We start from the raw sequence: 6,320 nt of genomic DNA on the forward strand, positions 1-6,320 counted from the left end.
GTGTGGGTGAACTACAATTCCCAGAGTCATGGGTCAATCCTCCCAGAACTCTGCCAGTATTCAAAGTTGGCAATTTTTGGTCTGTGCACCAAGTTTGGTCCAGATAGATAATCGTCTGGCTGCAGTGCTGTCTGGATAAGAGTGAACTCTGGATAAAAGTGAACATCTACATGAAGCTGCTGGGAGAGATCATTCGGAGTTTCGGGGTGCGGTGTCATCTGTATGCAGATGATGTCCAACTCTGTCACTCCTTCCCACCTGTCACTAAGAAGGCTGTCCTGGTCCTGAACCAGTGTCTGGCTGCTGTGTCGGACTGGATGAGGGCCAACAAATTGAAACTGAATCCAGACAAGACAGAGGTCCTCCTGGTCAGTCATAAGGCTGAACAGGGAATAGAGTTACAGCCTGTGTTGGATGGGGTCGCACTCCCCCTGAAGACACAGGTTCGCAGTCTGGGGGTGATCCTGGACTCATCGCTGAGCCTGGAGCCCCAGGTCTCGGCGGTGGCCAGGGGAGTATTCGCACAACTGAGACTTGTGCACCAGCTGCGCCCGTTCCTTGGGAGGCCTGACTTGGCCACGGTGGTCCACGCTCTGGTTACATCCCATTTGGATTACTGCAACGTGCTCTACGTGGAGCTGCCTTTGAAGACGGCCCGGAAGCTCCAATTAGTACAATGGGCAGCAGCCAGACTAATAACTGGGGCGGCTTACAGGGAGCGTACCACCCCCCTGTTAAGCCAGTTCCACTGGCTGCTGATATGCTACCGGGCCCAATTTAAAGTACTGGTTTTGACCTACAAAGCCCTAAACGGTTCTGGTCCAACTTACCTGTCTGAACGCATCTCCTCCTATGAGCCCACGAGAACCTTAAGATCATCCGGGGAGGCCCTGCTCTCAATCCCACCTGCCTCACAAGCGCGGCTGGTGGGGACGAGAGACAGGGCCTTCTCGGTGGTGGCTCCTCGGCTGTGGAACTCCCTCCCCAGTGACATCCGGCAGGCTCCATCCCTTCTGGGTTTAGAAAGAAGTTGAAGACCTGGCTATGCGCGCAAGCGTTTAATGAATGAACTCAGTTTGCGTTGACATGGATTGGATTAAGGCTTTTGCACAAGGTCTGGTGGATGATTGGCATATATATTCAGTGTTGCACTGTGTTAAATCTTTTATATATTGTAATTTACTATGTTATTTGACTATTTTAACTGTTTTATTCTTATTTTATTGTATTATGATGTACTGGTAGTGATCCTGCCAGTTGTGTAAGCCTCCCTGAGTCCCCTCGGGGAGAAGGGCGGGGTAGAAATATTGGAAATAAATAAATAAATAACTACAGCTCCCAAATTCCAATGAAAATTGCTCCCAAACCCCACCTGTATTTACAATTGGCGATGTTGGTTCTGTGTGCCCAGTTTGGTCCAGTTCCGTTGTCGGTTGGGTTTAGTGTTCTCTGGATGAGGGTGAACTACATCTCCTGGATTCCTGGGGCAATCTTCCTGAAACACCTGTCAGTACTCACAGTTGGCCATGTTGAGTCTGTGTGCCAAGTTTGATTGCAGGTGAACTATAAATCCCAATACCTACAATGGCTACAAAATCTAGGTGAAATCCCTCCAAATCCCTCCAGTATGTTATGTTGGTCATGAGGGTTCTGTGTGCCAAATGTGGTCCAGGTCTATGGTCTATTTGACTTGATGCAGGGTGAACTACAACTTCCATCATGTGAAGTCAGTCCCCTAAGCTCCTCTAGTATGTTTAATTTCTGCTCAGTTCTGCTCTGTTATGCAGACAGAGTTGAAAAGAGGAGGAAGGGGTTAAGGGAGAGGCAGTGGGCAGGGTCATGCAAATTCGACACCCATGGAGAGAGTTAAGGAATGTCTGCCTGTGGTGGAGGAAACACATAAAATGTAGGATGAAATTGTCCCCAAATGAAACCATTTCTTGGATGGTGGGCCATAGTGTTTGGGGAGGACATTGACAGGGTTTGGGCTACCTGTTCATGGCACTCGCTATAACTGCAGTGTCAGTGGAGGGAGGACCTTTGGTGGCTCCTCAGCACTGTGGGTTATAGCTGTTTGTGGAGGCAGGAGGCTGTCTTAGTAAGTGGACACCTCTGCCACATACACACATACAGAGTTTCCCTTTTATTATGTGTATAGATAGATGTATTAGGAGAGGGCAGAAATGTGTGGCCTGCTAGACATTATTGAACAGCTATTCCTTTAAAACTTTTCCAGAATATTCCATGGTGAATGCTGTTTTGAGTTGCAGTCCAGCAACACCTGGAATTCCCCCTTTAATCAGAACAATGATTCCCATGTGCAATGGTACTGATTGCTTTTAGTCCAGAATTTGTAAATTCAATCAAAACTCATCAGTTTATAAATGACTCGTTTTCTTGTATTTTACTTTCTCATTTTTTCCCTGGAAAAACGACTAGCTTAAGAAAAGTACTTACGTTTAGAGACTTTCTTATTTCTTCTTAGGAAAGGAAAAGGCGGGGGATCCACACATCTGGAATACTGCACCTGGATATAAAAATAATTTGACAATTTTTTTAAGCAACAAAATGCTTTATATTCTAGACACAATGACTTGCTTGCCATAGGCACTTTATGTACTTGTCTTTGGAGAGCAGAAAGGCAATTATCTAAGGATACAGTAAGGTCACTCTTATGCCTTAACTGAGTATAAACTTCTGGCACCAACAGTTCTTCACAATTAATTCCTGATCTCTCTTGACCCTTAATTTCCCAGTTAAATCTTTAATTTACAATGAGCCATCTTCTCTTTCATCTACAATATGGCAAGGATGAAAAACATTGAAGTTTTTGTTTTGTTTATTTAGCTGATGACTAATGTATTCATATCATCATTTGAACAATCACTTTCTCTTAGGTGAGAAGGAACACGAGGACTCACACTCACTAGTGGTGCTCCCATGGGAAATGACATAATTGTGAATATGGGACAAATGAAAGTACATAATCGAGCCTGAGCAAGAAAAAAAAAGGAGTTTAATCATTGAAATATTATGGCCAGGATGTAAGTTTAAGCTTAAGAAATTGGTTACAATGTTTCTTCTTTCATACACTATTAATTTTATTCAAGATAGCTATCTATGATATAGTATGACCCCAAGTACCAGTATCTGAACTTTCATCTACCTGCATCCAAAAAAATGTCCTCTTTCGGAATTTCCTGGGTCCTCAAATGATTGTAATGTATGTTTCTGCCATACATTATCATATAGTCACACTGGAGGACCTAGTGAATTCTTAGATGCCTCTCTAAGACTATTATAGGTCTTGTCAGGCAATTCTATGGTACCTTCTGGCAGAAGTTGTTTATTTCAATAGAGTTCACAATTATCATAATTTTCTAGAAATATATCTCTCATGCATACAGGGGGCCTACTGTATCTGGACTTCCATTTTTTTGCATGGGTAGGGAACTTTGCAACTTATGAGGATGGTGGTGGCTTACTCCTTCCCTTCAAGGCATAATATTGAAGAAAGAACACTAATAATAATAATAATAATAATAATAATAATAATAATAATAATAATAATAATTATTATTATTATTATTATTATTATTTATATACCGCCCTATCTCCCAGATGGGACTCAGGGCGGTTTCTAATCATAAAAACAACACAAGCATTACATAACAACATAATAACACATTATTAAACAAAGTAAAAATACAATTATAGAAATAACTAACACTTACATGACCTGATCAAGGGGATGGGAACCATAAACCCAATTTATTAAAATGTATCATTTTAAGTTAGAGAAATCTTGTGCAATATATTCAGGCCCAGAAATCAGCGGTATTCCAATGTAATTACTGAAAAACCTGCCGACACCACCAGGTCTTCAGTTCCTTACGGAAATTGGATAATGTAGGGGATTGCCTGATCTCTTTTGGCAATGCATTCCAGAGCTGGGGGGCCACTGCCAAGAAGGCTCGTTCCCTTGTCCCCACCAGCCGCACTTGAGACGGTGGTGGGAGCGCGAGAAGAGCCTCCCCGGATGATCTCAAGGGCTTATAGGGGGAGATGCGATCACGGAGATAGGTAGGGCCTACAATCCTCTCTGGTACTAGGCTCTAAAGCAGCAGTCCTCAAAGTGTGCCTTTGGGCCTCCATGAAGCATACTGAGGGGCTCCGTGCTTCTCCCCTCCTTTCTCCTCCCTACCAAGTTTTCCCTTCTCCTTTCTACTATTCCCCTCCTCCCTCACCACAGAAAGCCATTTTCTAGCCTCCTTCACCCCCAAAAGCCTTTTTTCTTGCCTCCCTCACCTCAAAAGCCCTTTTTCCTCACCACCCATGCCTGATATATATACTATACTATGCTGTATATAAACATTATATATAAACATTTATTGGTGCTCTACTGGAAACATTTGTTTCAAAAAGGGCTCCGCAGCTGAAAATGTTTGAGAACCACTGCTCTAAAAGGAAGAAAAATATCACATTTTATTATAATTCTATTTTGTAACTTTTGGGGAAAGTTGAGGTATAAATAAAGTGATGGATGGTTGGATTATCTGCATTTGAAACATTTTGGGAGAGGTATATACAGAATGGAGGGGTTGGGTTTAGCCCTGGCATGACTTTTTCACCCGCAATATGAATTTCAACAATAGAAGAACCAATTGTTTGTTTTATTTCTGCTTTCCTTTAAATGGTACCCATGATCACTATAGGTTATGCAGTACTGTAGTGGAGATGGAATTAGTGTATTGCAGTGTTTGCTGTTTCCTGTGACTTATAGACATGCTCAAAGATGGAGTGCTATTGCTCTAACAAGAAATTAGGTGTTTACATTTTTATCCTATATTTGTGGAGAAAGGAGAGAGCAAATTATTCTTAAAACATAGGTTAATTCTTCATTTCTTACCATAGCAAAGTGGGACCCGAAAGCATGGAACAAAAGCAGGTTTCCAGCCTGTTGTCTTATTGCCCCAGTCTTTGATGCATCTACCATGTAACAGACTCTTTGGTTCAGAAGGTCAAAAGTTATTAACTGAAAATCAATTGAAATATTTAAAAAGCAGAAAATTTGTCGCACTACACAGTTTACTCCTCAGATTGCTTCTCCCTGCATTGCAGTAAAATAAACCTGCAACATTGAAAGAAAGCTAGATGAATAAAAATAAGGCAAGAATGCAACACGGAAGCCATGGACTCCTTTAAATATATTCAGGAAATAATAATGAAGGTAACCAAGTAGTCTAGTTAGAGAAGTTTAGAATTAACTGAATGATGTAACATCATCCAGGTATACTGAGTGGTAAATGCACATACGGTTAGGTGACTGGAATTAAGCCAAGTATAATAGTGAACAGTGTAAAAAATTAAGCCAAGTATAATAGTGAACAGTGTCCAGAATCCAAGAATATTGCAAGGAGGGACCCAGTGCCCACTGGTGCAGAGCTGGATAGCACTGGGGGCAAATCCACTTGTGACCGAAATAGCTATGGATTTGCCAGAAGTTTTCCACAATTGGTTGTCATTGCTTTCCACAGAGTAAATATGCCATTGCGCATACCCTGCTCCCAGTACAACTGTGCTAGTGGAGAATGTCCATAGTGACTGGATATAATTCCATATTCAAATTTTAAACTAAAATGACAAGCAGTTTGATACTGTAACATGAAATGTGCCCCATTCTCCCCTTCTCACTGTTAGAGTGAGTAGGCCAAAGCCTGCTCTGTGGTAGTTTTTTGCCTCAGTAAAAACTGGGGGGGGGGGGGGGGGGGGGGAGTAAACCATCCTTAAATGGAAAGATTTAAAAGATAGTCATTATTTTCTCTTTAGTGTGCTGTGAATAATACTATGTCCCAATGAGCCAGGGGAAACCTGTCTTCTTTGGAACAGTATTAAGGGGTGAAGATGGCCCCCGCCTTTGGCCTAGCCGGGCCTAGCAGCCTGTCAGTAGAAGCGCTGAAGGAGGTGAGGTGAGGGGGTAGAGTTTTCATAAACATACCCACAAACATTGTTGAAAAGGAAGCATTAAAACATAATTATTTTCCATCATTAGTTGGATTCAGAATGCTGTGAATGTGTGAGTGAACTGTAATTCTTAGAACCAAAGTTTTTTATTATCAGTCTGACAGTTGGGCATGTTGGGTCTATGTGGTCCAGATCCGTTGTCAGTGGGTTCATGGGTCGTAGGGGTTATGTGTGTCAGGTTTGGTCCAGCTCCGGCCTTCCTGGTGGTCCCAGTGGTGTTTTGGATTGCCAAAGTGTAGGCCGAGGCTGTTAACTCTCCCAGAGCTAGCTTTGTTCTGAGGAGATAAGTAGGCCGA

At 42.4% G+C, this 6,320-nt stretch overlaps 1 long non-coding RNA gene across 1 annotated transcript in view; it reads right to left on the minus strand.

The window, feature by feature from the left end:
• Positions 1–5,675, minus strand: part of LOC107982794 (uncharacterized) — a 20,640-nt gene extending 14,965 nt beyond the window's left edge. The window contains exons 1-2 of the long non-coding RNA XR_001730230.2: positions 4,910–5,675; positions 2,458–2,527 (exon numbers count right to left, since the gene is read on the minus strand). This is a non-coding gene — a long non-coding RNA (uncharacterized LOC107982794). The remainder of the gene's footprint in view (positions 1–2,457; positions 2,528–4,909) is intronic.
• Between the last annotated feature and the right edge of the window lie 645 nt (positions 5,676–6,320).

This window comes from Anolis carolinensis, chromosome 4 (genome assembly GCF_035594765.1).
Source record: "Anolis carolinensis isolate JA03-04 chromosome 4, rAnoCar3.1.pri, whole genome shotgun sequence".
Lineage (NCBI taxonomy): Eukaryota > Metazoa > Chordata > Lepidosauria > Squamata > Dactyloidae > Anolis > Anolis carolinensis.